At 45.7% G+C, this 13,407-nt stretch overlaps 1 protein-coding gene across 1 annotated transcript in view; it reads left to right on the top strand.

Annotated features, from left to right (window-relative positions):
- The window catches only part of LOC137526134 (carboxypeptidase O-like), a 967,352-nt gene that overhangs the window by 393,856 nt on the left and 560,089 nt on the right, over nt 1-13,407 (top strand). The window lies entirely within an intron of this gene.

Here is a 13,407-nt window from a genome sequence, read left to right on the forward strand (position 1 = left end):
TGTGGTGTCAGATCGGGGAGTCCAGTTCGTGTCAAAATTTTGGAAAGCCTTTTGCCGTCAGCTGGGTATGGACCTTTCATTTTCATCAGGCTACCACCCACAGACCCACACACTGCAGATGCTTGGAGAACACGTGTAGCAGGTCAGACAAACCTGTAACTTTAAGCCGGTGCCTTGTCCCAGTCGGATTGCTCCAACGGCTTTATGCAATACCCAAAAAGACACAAGAGACGGCACACCACTGGCTGCAAACAATTTTGCTGTATTGGAACAAGTACACTACATGTTACGGATATTACATCCTTCCTCAGGTGTTAAACAGCAAATGAAACATACATACACCATTATATATCATCAAGGGCGGGCGACCACACCCGTCATGACTAGCTCCACCCTCTCCCTTAATTAACAATGTCCATCCCTAGAAAAAATCTTCACGGTCATATGGCACTCCATCAGGCTACCAATAAAACATAAAAAGAACTGACTGTCATCCAGGCACTTCCTACAATGGACTGCCACTACTCCACCTAAAAATGACATGCAATAAATAGATAACATGTATAAACTGGCAACATTAAATTAGCATCTTAGAATCATACAGTATAGCATTTAATTCAGTATACAAACACCTTTTTATAAAAAAACATTTGAGAGGTAACCTCTCGTTCATACCCCTCGGGGCTACTACATCCAACATATGTATCCATCTAGATTCCTTTTGCTTTAATATTTTCTCTAGATCACCCCCCCCCTACTAGATGAGTTTAGTGCCTCAAGAACACACCATCTCAGCTATGCTGCACTGTGTCCCATGGCAGCAAAGTGTCTTGCTACCGAGGTGTCATAGTTCTTTCGTTCACCTTCAGCGAATTTGCTGATGGTGAACGAAAGAACTATGACACCTCGGTAGCAAGACACTTTGCTGCCATGGGATACAGTGCATCACAGGTGAGATGGTGTGTTCTTGAGGCACTAAACCCATCTAATAGGGGGGTGATCTAGAGAAAATATTAAAGCAAAAGGAATCTAGATGGATACATATGTTGGATGTAGTAGCCCCGAGGGGTATGAACGAGAGGTTACCTCTCAAATGTTTTTTATAAAAAGGTGTTTGTATACTGAATTAAGTGCTATACTGTATGATTCTAAGATACTAATTTAATGTTGCCAGTTTATACATGTTATCTATTTATTGCATGTCATTTTTAGGTGGAGTAGTGGCAGTCCATTGTAGGAAGTGCCTGGATGACGGTCAGTTCTTTTTATGTTTTATTGGTAGCCTGATGGAGTGCCATATGACCGTGAAGATTTTTTCTAGGGATGGACATTGTTCATTAAGGGCCCTTTTCCACTACAGCGTTTGCGATTGCTTAATCGCAAAACCGCAAACCGCTAGTGATTTGTCAAATCGCTACAGTTTGCTTTTAACATAGGAATCGCGGTAGGTCATTTCCACTACCGCGATTCGTTTTTGACCGGATCGCGATCGCGCGGCGGAGCGATTATTGCCGCGATTTTGCTATGCAGTGCATAGCATAGCAAAATCGCGGCCGCGAACGTCGGGGAATCGCCGGTAATTGCGATTCAGCAATCGCTAGCGTTCAGCGTGAACGCTAGCGATTGCTAGTGGAAAAGGGCCCTTAGGGAGAGGGTCGAGCTAGCCATGACGGGTGTGGTCGCCCGCCCTTGATGATATATAATGGTGTATGTATGTTTCATTTGCTGTTTAACACCTGAGAAAGGATGTAATATCCGTAACATGTAGTGTACTTGTTCCAATACAGCAAAATTGTTTGCAGCCAGTGGTGTGCCGTCTCTTGTGTCTTTTTGGGTATTACCACCCACAGGCCAATGGTCAGACCGAGAGAGTTAACCAGTCCCTTGAGCAGTTTCTCAGATGTTATGTGGCAGATGCACAGTCCGATTGGGTAAAGTTTTTGCCATTCGCGGAATGTGCACATAACAATCTGAAGAGTTCCTCTTCTGGATTTTCCCAGTTTCAGGTAGTTTCAGGAAGATCTCCCAAGTTTGCTCCATTACCTGTGGCATCTACCCCATTTCCGGCCCTGGAGGATTGGCAGAGGGCATTGAGGGAGATTTGGGGAATGGTTAAGAGGAATTTGGGGAAAGCTGTAATGGATTGCGGAGATGCCGCCGCACGGTTTGGCAGCGGGACGGCTGTCTCCGCGTTCAGACCGTCGGTTCCCGCACAGCAGCATGCGTCTGGTTTGTCTGAGCATTCTAGTGCACACAGATGGAGAGCTACGCGTGTGCACGCTGGGAGGCAGGACCTTTATGCCAGTAGGAGAGGGATCAGCTGATCAGGACGATCAGCTGATCCCAGCGCAGTGGGTTATTGGCTGAGTGGCGCTGGGCGGCGCTGAGGAGCGCTGCACTATATATAGATCTTGCTGGTCAGTCTCAGGTTGTCTGCCGTTGCGAATACTTACGTGTAAGCACTCAAACCTCAGTCAGATCCCACAGTGTGTTAGAACCAGGAGGACCTGGGAAATCACACTTAGCCAGATTACGCTTGTGTTATACTTTAGACCAGTTCTGGGGTGTTGTGACCAAGGACCTCACACCCAAGCTTAGGATTACTGTGTCATTGCTGTGTTATACTTTCGACCAGTTCCGGGGTGTTGTGACCAAGGACCTCACACCCAAGCTTAGGAATACTGTGTCATTGCTGTGTTATACTTTAGACCAGTTCCGGGTTGTTGTGACCAAAGACCTCACACCCAAGCTTAGGAATACTGTGTCATTGCTGTGTTATACTTTCGACCAGTTCCGGGGTGTTGTGACCAAGGACCTCACACCCAAGCTTAGGAATACTGTGTCATTGCTGTGTTATACTTTAGACTAGTTCCTGGGTGTCGAGACCAAGGACCTCACACCTCAGGCTAGGACTCTGTTCTAATTCTATTATGACTATTTGTTTTGTCGACCTCTCTATTGCTTTTTGATTCGGTACCTGTGCATATCGGCCTACCTGTTGCCAGACCCTGCCTGTACCCGGTTACCGAATGAGTCTTCTGTCTCTGTACCTCATCTGCTCGTGTGTTGCCGACCTGGCCTGCCCGACCTTCCAGGCTGTCACTTACCCTTTGAGTGCTCAGTCTATCTGTACTAGCAGTGACACCATTCCACCAAGTGTCAGCTGCAACTAGGACTCCCGCTCCTCAGAGAGTCCGACCTGTTAGCAGCCAGTGGCCTCTTTCCTTGGAGTTCCCTGGCTGCAGTACAGTCTACTATCTGATTTCTAGTTATCCCTTGTTGCCAGGTTCTCACTATCAAGGAGATAGTTTCTGCACTGCCCAGGGCCACCTGCCCCTCAGGTGGTTCTTGGCCGAGCTGCCTATATCTCCTGCTTCTCGGGAGATAGCCTACAGTTACACCAAACACTTACACTTTATTAGGTGTCCAGAGGTTAGTCATACTTGTATTATTGCTGATTCTGCAGATCATCCATAATCAAGTATACATCTGTATTGTTGATGATTCTGCAGATCATCAATAATCAGATTCTCTCTGTGTGCTGACACCGATCGTTACAGAACGGCAGACCTGAAAAACAAAATGGACGCACTCAACAGCCGTCTTGATGCACTCACCACCTCGGTGGAGAATTTCATCAGGGTGCTGGACGGTCATCAGACCCAGATCACTGCTTTGTCTGGGTCCATACAGGTCCTTCAGATGGCTGTAAATGCAGTGTGATCCCCTCCAGTTACAGACTTAAGTATGTCTGTACCCGAAAGGTTTTCTGGTCATAGATCTGACTTTCAAAACTTTAAGAATTGAGTAATGTCGTATTTTGAGTTAAGACCCAATTTATCAGGAACTGAGGCACAGAGAATTACATTTATTCAGACCCTTTTGTCAGGGGATTCTCAAACTTGGGCATATAGTCTTCAGGTAGGGCATGAGGCTTTAACATCAGTTGAGGAATTTTTTAAGTCCATGGCCATAATTTATGATGATCCGACATTGCCTCCACTGCTGAGCGGAAGCTTAAGACTTTGCGTCAAGGCAAGGATCCGGTAGAAGTCTACGCAGCTGAGTTCAGGAAGTGGTCTGTGTCATCTAGGTGGGGGACATTTGCGTTGTTAGACTGTTTTTTATCAGGGTTGTCAACCGCAGTCTCTGATTTGATGTTGGGACACCCTGAACCAAGATCTATCGATGAGGCAATCGCTTTAGCAGTATGGGTTGATCGCCGTTTACGCTATCAGAAACAAACCCGGGGTAGGAACACTGTAAGGTATGTCTCTTACGCCTCTCCTCCACCCGTCTCACCTCCGCCAGAGCCAATGCAAATTGGACAATCAAAATTGACACGGGTGGAAAAGAATCACAGGAAAACAGAACAGCTCTGTTTATACTGTGCAGAGGAGGTTCATAAGGTGCAGAATTGTCCCAAAAAAGTCAGGAAACGCTGCTGCCTAGGTGTAGTCAGAGGTAATACCCTAGGCGCGCAGTCATTACCTCTTGACAATAATCGTTTGCTCCTTCCCTGTTCTGTCACATGGGAGGGCCAGACTGTTACCACTGAAGCTTTCATAGACTCTGGTTCAGCGGCTAACTTTATAGATTACGAGTTTGCAAAAAATGTGGGGGTTCCTATGCTCCCATTAGACCAACAGGTTTTGGTCACTGCAGTAGATGACTCTCCTCTGCAAAGTAGACATCCCCTGTCTCAGACCCCGAAGTTGAGGTTCAGTGTTGGGGTGCTATATAAAGAGAGTCTACAGTTTCTGGTCCTGCGTATGGCAACCTCCACCGTTATTCTTGGCATGCCATGGTTACAACTTCACTCCCCACAGATAGATTGGGTTTCAGGTCAGCTAACGAGCTGGTCTACCCATTGTCATCATCACTGTTTAGCGAAAGTAACCGTGGGTAACACCAAGATTCAGATTAAAGGTGTGCCAAACCAATACGCAGAATTTGCTGACGTATTCTGTCCCAAATCAGCAGATAAACTCCCCCCCCCCCCCACCGTACCTTCGACTGTCCCATTGATTTAAGATCTGGTTGTATGCCTCCCAGGAGCCACCTCTATAATCTCTCTGGGCATGAGAAACTGGCAATGCAGGAATACTTTAAAGAAAATTTAGGTTTCATCCGTCCCTCTCGTTCACCAGCAGGGGCAGATTCTCGCTAAGATTCTCGCTAAGTACAAAATTCTGTGCAGTATCTGGTCCACTGGGAGGGGTATGATCTGGAGGAGAGAACTTGGGTGCCGGATTGTCGCATGCATGCTGAGGAATTAAAGAAAGAGTTTCATGACTTACACCCTGAGAAGCCGGGTAGGAAGTGTCCGGAGTCCACTCCTCAGTGGGGGGGGGGGGGGTGTACTGTAATGAATAGCAGAGATGCCGCCGCGTGGGCAAGCGGCAGGGCGACTATCTCCGCGTTTCAGGGACAAAAAGCTCATCCGCTAAGCTTTTATATTGCCCTCTGTTGTATTTAAACATGTTAATTAGATCTCCTCTAAGGCGTCTTTTCTCTAGACTAAATAAACCCAGTTTATCTAACCTTTCTTGGTAAGCGAGACCTTCCATCCCACGTATCAATTTTGTTGCTCGTCTCTGCACCTGCTCTAAAACTGCAATATCTTTTTTGTAATGTGGTGCCCAGAACTGAATTCCATATTCCAGATGTGGCCTTACTAGAGAGTTAAACCGGGGTAATATTATGCTAGCATCTCAAGTTTTTATTTCCCTTTTAATGCATCCCAAAATTTTGTTAGCTTTAGCTGCAGCGGCTTGGCATTGAGTACGATTATTTAACTTGTTGTCGATGAGTACCCCTAAGTCCTCCTCCAAGTTTGATGTCCCCAACTGTATCCCATTTATTTTGTATGGTGCTAGACCATTGGTACGACCAAAATGCATGACTTTACATTTTTCAACATTGAATTTCATCTGCCATGTACGTGCCCATATAGCCATCCTATCCAGATCCTGTTGCAATATGACACTATCTTCCTGAGAGTTGATGATTCTGCACAATTTTGTATCATCTGCAAAAATGGCAACATTGCTCACTACTGCATCTACTAGGTCATTAATAAATAAATTGAAGAGCACTGGACCCAGTACAGACCCCTGTGGGACCCCACTGCTAACAGTCTCCCATTTTGAGTCCGATCCATTGACCACAACTCTTTGTTTTCTGTCCATTAGCCAGTTCCCTATCCATGCACACAGACTCTTCCCCAGTCCTTGCATCCTCAACTTTTGCACCAGACTTTTGTGGGGAACAGTGTCGAAGGCCTTTGCAAAGTCCAAGTATATCACATCTACAGCATTCCCAATATCCATATTAGCATTCACTACCTCATAAAAGCTGAGCATGTTAGTCAAACAGGACCTGTCTTTAGTAAACCCATGTTGATGCTGAGAAATAAGATTATTTTCTACTATGAAGTCATGTATAGTATCTCTTAGTAACCCCTCAAATAGTTTGCATACAACTGATGTTAAGCTTACAGGTCTATAATTTCCTGGATCTGATTTGTTGCCCTTCTTAAATAATGGGAAAACATGGGCTGTACGCCAATCCACTGGGACTCTGCCAGTTGAAAGAGAGTCACAAAAGATAAGATAAAGGGGTTTATCTATAACTGAACTTAATTCCCGAGGATGCATGCCATCCAGGCCAGGTGCCATGTCTATTTTTAATTTATTTAGTCTTGCCTTCACTTCTTCCTGCGTTAAGTATTTAATATTACAGTTAGAAGATTGAGACTCTTCTGCCTCTGTAATTTGCAACAGTGCTGTTTCCTTTGTGAAGACAGAAGCAAAGAAAGCATTTAATAACTCTGCCTTACCTTGGTCATCCACCATCAAGTTCCCACCCTCATTCTTTAGGAGTCCAATACAGTCAACCTTTCTTTTTTTAGAGTTGATGTACTTGTAAAACTTTTTTGGGTTAGATTTGATATCCCTAGCGATTTGATTTTCAGCTTCGATCTTTGCCAGACTAATTTCTTTTTTTACAATTTTTATTGCACTCCTTATAATTGCTTAGTGCAGCCTCGGTCCCCTACTGTTTTAGGACCTTATAGGCATTCTTTTTCCTCTTCATTTTATCCCTAACCTTTCTATTCATCCATAGAGGCCTTTTTTATTCCTAGACATGTTGTTTCCATATGGGATATACATACTACAATATTGATTGAGAATAAGTTTAAAAGCTTGCCATTTCCCTTCAGTGTCCTCCCCTTGTAGTACATTATCCCAGTTCACCAAACTTAGTGCCTGCCTAATTTGATTGAACTTTTCTAAAATTCATAGTTTTAGTGGTCCCGCTGCCCCGTGGCCTATCAGTCACCAGATCAAACGTTATCATGTTGTGATCACTATTTCCCAAATGTTCTTGAACCTGCACATTTGATACATTATCTGGTCTATTAGAAATGATCCGATCCAGTAACGCATTCCCCCTAGTTGGTTCCGTTACCATTTGAGTCAAGTAATTGTCCTGTAGTGCTGCCAGAAATCTGCTGCTTTTACCAGAATGGGTAGCCTCAATACCCCAGTCAATGTCTGGAAAGTAGTGATGGGCCGAACCTCCGATTTAAGGTTCGCGAACCCTGTTCGCGAACTGCCGCGGAAGGTTCGGTTTGCAGGAACTTCCGCGAACCGCAATAGACTTCAATGGGGAGGCGAACTTTGAAAACTAGTAACATTTCTGCTGGCCAGAAAACTGATGGAAAAGATGTTTCAAGGTGTCTAACACCTGAGATCTTTCAGTGACTACAAGAGGGGAAATTTTTTTACAAAAATACCTTATATTTTTTGAGAAAATCATTTTAAAGTAACTCCTTCTGACCGTGGGAAAATTAAACGGCCGCCGACTTTAGCAGTTAATAGCAAAGCCCCCTTAAAAGCTAGAAACACCAAAATTACTGGGAATGTTAAGAACAGTGGGAACAAGAAATTTTTTTTTCAAAAAGACCTTATAGTTTTTGAGAAAATCGATATTAAAGTTTCAGTGTAAATTCTCCTTCTGACCGTGGGAAAATATACCCCCGCCGACTTTAACGGTTAATAGCAAAGCCCCTTTAAAAGCTAGCAACACCAAAATTACAGGGAATGTTAAGAAGAACAGTGGGAACAAGAAAAATCCATGGATTGGACAAGGGCTCGCACCCTGATCTATACCAGCCCGCATGGTCCATGGTAAAACCCCCCTGGGGTGGGGGAGGTTAGAGGCGGCCAAGCCCCCCCCCCCCCTCCTGGGGCCCTCATACCATGGACCATGCGGGCTGGTATAGCTCAGGGTGCGAAGCCCCAGTCGGCCGGGGCTCCGCATTCTGGCTATCCCAGCCTGCATGGGGCCAAGGGGTTACAGAGGCTCGGGAGGGGGGACCCCACGTCGTTTTTCAGATTTCCTACACTCAGCACATAAAAATAATAAAATTTATATTTTATCTTTTTTTTTTAACCACTTAACGACCACGGTCAGCCGATCAGCGGACCTAGGTGTTAAGTGGTTTTACATGGAAACGGCGGCTCGTTTGAGCGGCTTTTCTATGTCAGTTCACGGAGGGTGCCTTGCAGGTGAAATGTAAACACGAGGGGAAGAAATCCCCACTATTTACATCATACGGCGCTGCGTAAAGGAGATCGTCAATCCCCGGCCTCTGATTGGCCGGGGATCGCCGGGAGCTGATAGGCTGAAGCCTATTAGAGGCGGTGCAGGACGGATCTCTGTCCTGCGCCGCCCAGGGGAAAGTGGAGAGGGAGGGAAGGGGAAGGAGGTGGAAAATTGCTGCGGAGGGGGGCTTTGAGGAGCCACCCCTCCCCCCCCCCCCCGCTGATTGCAAATAGCCGGCGGTGATCAGAGCCCCCCAGCAGGACATCCCCCTAGCGGGGAAAAAAGGGGGGAAGTCTGGTCGCCCTGGCTGTCTGCTGATCTGTGCTGTGGGCTGGAGATCCCATAAATACCATTTCATAATCCAGATCCATTGAGGACGCCATCTGCGCCCTCCCGTTCATTCTGCCATGGCACCCGCAGTAATAATGGCCCTGGTCGCGTCCCAACCCCTCCAAACGGGTCGGGTTCTTATTCCCCCCTCAATATGGCCGCCACAGACATAATTGCGGCTGCACAGCTCTAGGGCCTCCTCCCGATGCGTCCGATGTATGCGTGCATATTGATGACGCGGCAGGAGGAGGGCCTAGAGCTGCGCAGCCGCAATTCCGCCTATGCAGACTGCACAGCAGCGGCAATCTGTGGCGGCCATATTGAGGGGGGAATGAGAACCCGACCCGTTTGGAGAGGTTGGGACCCAACCGGGGCCGTTATTACTGCGGGTGCTTTTTTCACATTTGTGGCCTCGGAAGTTCGTTAAATATTGTTTCCTGCTATCTTTTTAACATATCCTGCAAATTTGGTGTTGCTTGGATGTAAGGGGCCTTTGCTATTAACTGCTAAAGTCGGCGGGTGATGATAACCAACCGGAATTATAGGGGTGCAAAAGTGCTGAATTCTGCCATAGGCTTCCATTAGGCTCCCTATTTCACTTTCCAAAATCTCAAATCTTGTCAAAGGGCAATGGCTCAGCAGTACCACATTTTGTAGCATTGTAGGGACTCTTAGGGGGATCATGACTGGTGAGTTTCGGGCCCCTAGGCCAAAGAGGTCATAGCCTTGGGTCACAAAAACCTATTTATTTGGGCAATGTCAATGGTGGAAATTCTGACGAACATAAATCGCAGCCATGGCCGTTAGCAACGTCTGAATCTCACGACATGTCTCATGCAGGTAGAAGGCATATTACTATACTTGGAATCCAAAGATGGGTTCCCTACATCTCTGCAAACCAGAGTTACAGGGGTGCAAAAGTGGTAAAATCCCCCATAGGCTTTCATTGGCTCCCTATTTCACTTTCCAAAATCTCAAATCTTTTCAAAGGGCAATGGTTCAGCAGTACCAAATTTTGTAGCATTGTAGGGACTCTTAGGGGGATCATGACTGGTGAGTTTTGCCACTGCTGAGCCATTGCCCTTTGAAATGGTGTGAGATTTTGGAACGGTAAATAGGAGGCCCAATGAAAGCCTATGGGGGATTTTACCACTTTTGCACCCCTGTAACTCTGGTTTGCAGAGATGTAGGGAACCCATCTTTGGATTCCAAGTATAACAATATGCCTTCTACCTGCATGAGACATGTCGTGAGATTCAGACGTTGCTAACGGCTATGGCTGCGATTTATGTTCGTCATAATTTCCACCATTGACTTTGCCCAAATAAACAGGTTTTTGTGACCCAAGGCTATGACCTCTTTGGCCTAGGGGCCGGAAACTCACCAGTCATGATCCCCCTAAGTGTCCCTACAATGCTAGAAAATTTTGTACTGCTGAGCCATTGCCCTTTGAAATGGTGTGAGATTTTGGAATGGTAAATAGGAGGCCCAATGAAAGCCTATGGGGGATTTTACCACTTTTGCACCCCTGTCGGCCGCTAGCCAATCGGAAGAGGCAGAGAGCAAAGGGGCGGCGCAGCGGGAATGGAGGACGCCGCAACGTCATAGCAGGGGGCGGTGCTGGGCACAATGTGTCAACACACGCTGCCCGCCACCCCTTCGCTCGCCGGAGTCTTCTTCTATGCCGCGCACCAGCAATGACTCTAGCCAGCGCGGCCGAAGGAGGGGAGACCAGGAAGAGCCCCAGACACCGCCACTAGAACTGGAGGGAGGTGAGTGGCACCTACACCTAACTACTCTATACCTGGCTAACTATACTGAAGGTCCCTACACCTAACTACACTATACCTGGCTAAGTATACTGAAGCCACCTACACCTACAGTCTCAAAATGGGAGACTGTTAGCAGTGGGGTCCCACAGGGGTCTGTACTGGGTCCAGTGCTCTTAAATTTATTTATTAATGACGTAGTAGATGCAGTAGTGAGCAATGTTGCTATTTTTGCAGATGATACAAAATTGTGCAGAATCATCAACTCTCAGGAAGATAGTGTCATATTGCAACAGGATCTGGATAGGATGGTTACATGGGCACATACATGGCAGATGAAGTTCAATGTTGACAAATGTAAAGTCATGCATTTTGGTCGTACCAATGGTCTAGCACCATCTATATATATATAGAATCTGATGTATGTGTGTGTGTGTGTGTGTGTGTGTGTGTGTGTGTGTGTGTGTGTGTGTGTGTGTGTGTGTGTGTGTGTATGTGCCGCGATCACGCGAAAACGGCTTGACCGATTTGAACGAAACTTGGTACACGGATCCCTTACTACCTGGGATGATATGTTCTGGGGGTCTCGCGGCCCCCCTGCACACCAGGGCGGAGCTACAAACAGCAAATCAGATTCCACCCATTCAAGTCAATGGAAAAAATGTAAAAGGCTGCCATTCTCACAGTAATCGAGCCACAGTCCCCACACTTTGCACAGTTGGTCACTTGGTGACCGAGGTTACAAATCCAGGAAAAGTGGGCGGAGCATAAAACAGCCAATCAAATTTCAGCCGTTCATTTTAAATGGGAAAATGTAAACTGCAGCCATTCTGTTCATCTGTTGGTCACTGGGTGAATGAGATTAAGATTCAAGAAAGTGGGTGGAGCCTACAACAGCCAATCAAAATTCGCCTATTGATTTTGAAGGGGAATATTTAAACTGCTGCTATTCTTACACTTTTAATGGCAGAGGCTTCAAACTTGCTACAGTCGGTCATTGGGTGACTGGGGTCAAAGTTCACTAAAGGGGCGGGGCCACATACAGCCAATCAGATTTCCTTGGTGAATAAACTGCTTCCATTCACACATTTTTGATGCCTAGAACCTGACAGCTCACAAACTTGGCCATTGAGTGACTGTGTGTCAAGGTTACAAAAAGTGGGCGGAGCCAAAACAACTTTTACTGGGAAAATATAAACGGCAGCTATTCTTACACCGTTAATGGCAGGGTTCTCAAACTTTGCACAGTTGGTCATTGGGTCACAGATTAAGATTTTGGAAGGTGGGTGGAGCCTACAACAGCCAATAAAAATTCCCCTTTTGATTTTCAAAGGGAATATTTCATCTGCTACCATTCTCTTATATTGGTAAAAGCAGATGACTCAAACCTGGTACAGTTGGTCACTGTGTGAGTAGGGTCCAAATTCAGGAAGGGATCGGAGCCACAAACAGCCAGATTTGTTTATTTTTCAATGGGAATATACAAAGTATTTATACCAAGGATCCCAAAGCTGATAAACTTGATAATTGAGTGACTGTATGTCAAGGTTAGAAAAAGTGGCCGGTGCCAACAACTTCATTTTTTACATTGCAGGGTTCCCAAACTTTACACAATTGGCCACTGGGTGACTGGGATGAATATTCAGAAATGTGGGTGGAGCCTACAACAGCCAATCAAAATGTACCTATTAATTTTCAAGGGGAATATTCACATTGCTGCCATTCTTAAACTGTTAGTGGCAGAGGCCTCAAACCTGATACAGTCAGTCATTGGGTGACTGGGATCCAAATTCACTAAAGGGGTGGAGCCACAAACAGCCAATCAGATTTGTTAGATTGATTTCAGCCATTCTGTTATTGCCAGGGTTCTCAAACATGACACAGTTGGCCACTGGGTGACTGTGACTAATATTCAGAAAAGTGGGTGGAGCCTACAGCAGCCAATCAAAATTCACCTTTTGATTTTCAAGGGGAATATTTACTTTGCTGCCATTCATGCACTCTTAATGGCAGAGGCCTAACATCTGCTACAGTCAGTCACTGGGAGACTGAAATTTAAATTCTGAAGGGAGCGGGCCAAAAACAGCCAATCAGATTTGTTTAATTTCAATGGTAAAATGCAACTTATTGATGACAAAGACCCCAAAGCTCATAAACTTGGTCATTAAGTGACTGTATGTCAAAATTAGAAATAGTGGGCAGAGCCAAAAACAACTAACTTTTTACATGGGGAAATGTAAACTGCAGATTTTCTTACACTGTTAATGGCAGGGTTCTCAAACTTCACACAGTTGGTCACTGGGTGACTAGGATTAATATTCGGAAAAGTAGGTGGAGCCTACAAGAGCCAATCAAAATTCACCTATTGATTTTCAAGGGGAATATTGAAACTGCAGCCATTCTCACACTGTTAATAGCAGAGGCCTCAAACCTGCTACAGTCAGTAGTTAAGTGTTTGGGGTTCAAATTCAGTAAAGGGGCGGAGCCAAAAACAGCCAGATTTCTTTGCTAGATAAACTGCTTCCATTAGCACAATTTTGATGCCAGGAACCCAAAAGCTCACAAACTTGGTCATTGAGTAGTGACTGTGTGTCAAGGTTACAAAAAGTGGGTGGAGTTAAAAACAGATTTTTAGCATAGCATAGCTGGTTACTGGGTGACTGGGATTAATAATCAGAAAAGTGGGTGGAGCCTA

This window comes from Hyperolius riggenbachi, chromosome 7 (assembly GCF_040937935.1).
Source record: "Hyperolius riggenbachi isolate aHypRig1 chromosome 7, aHypRig1.pri, whole genome shotgun sequence".
NCBI classification, from domain to species: Eukaryota; Metazoa; Chordata; class Amphibia; order Anura; family Hyperoliidae; genus Hyperolius; species Hyperolius riggenbachi.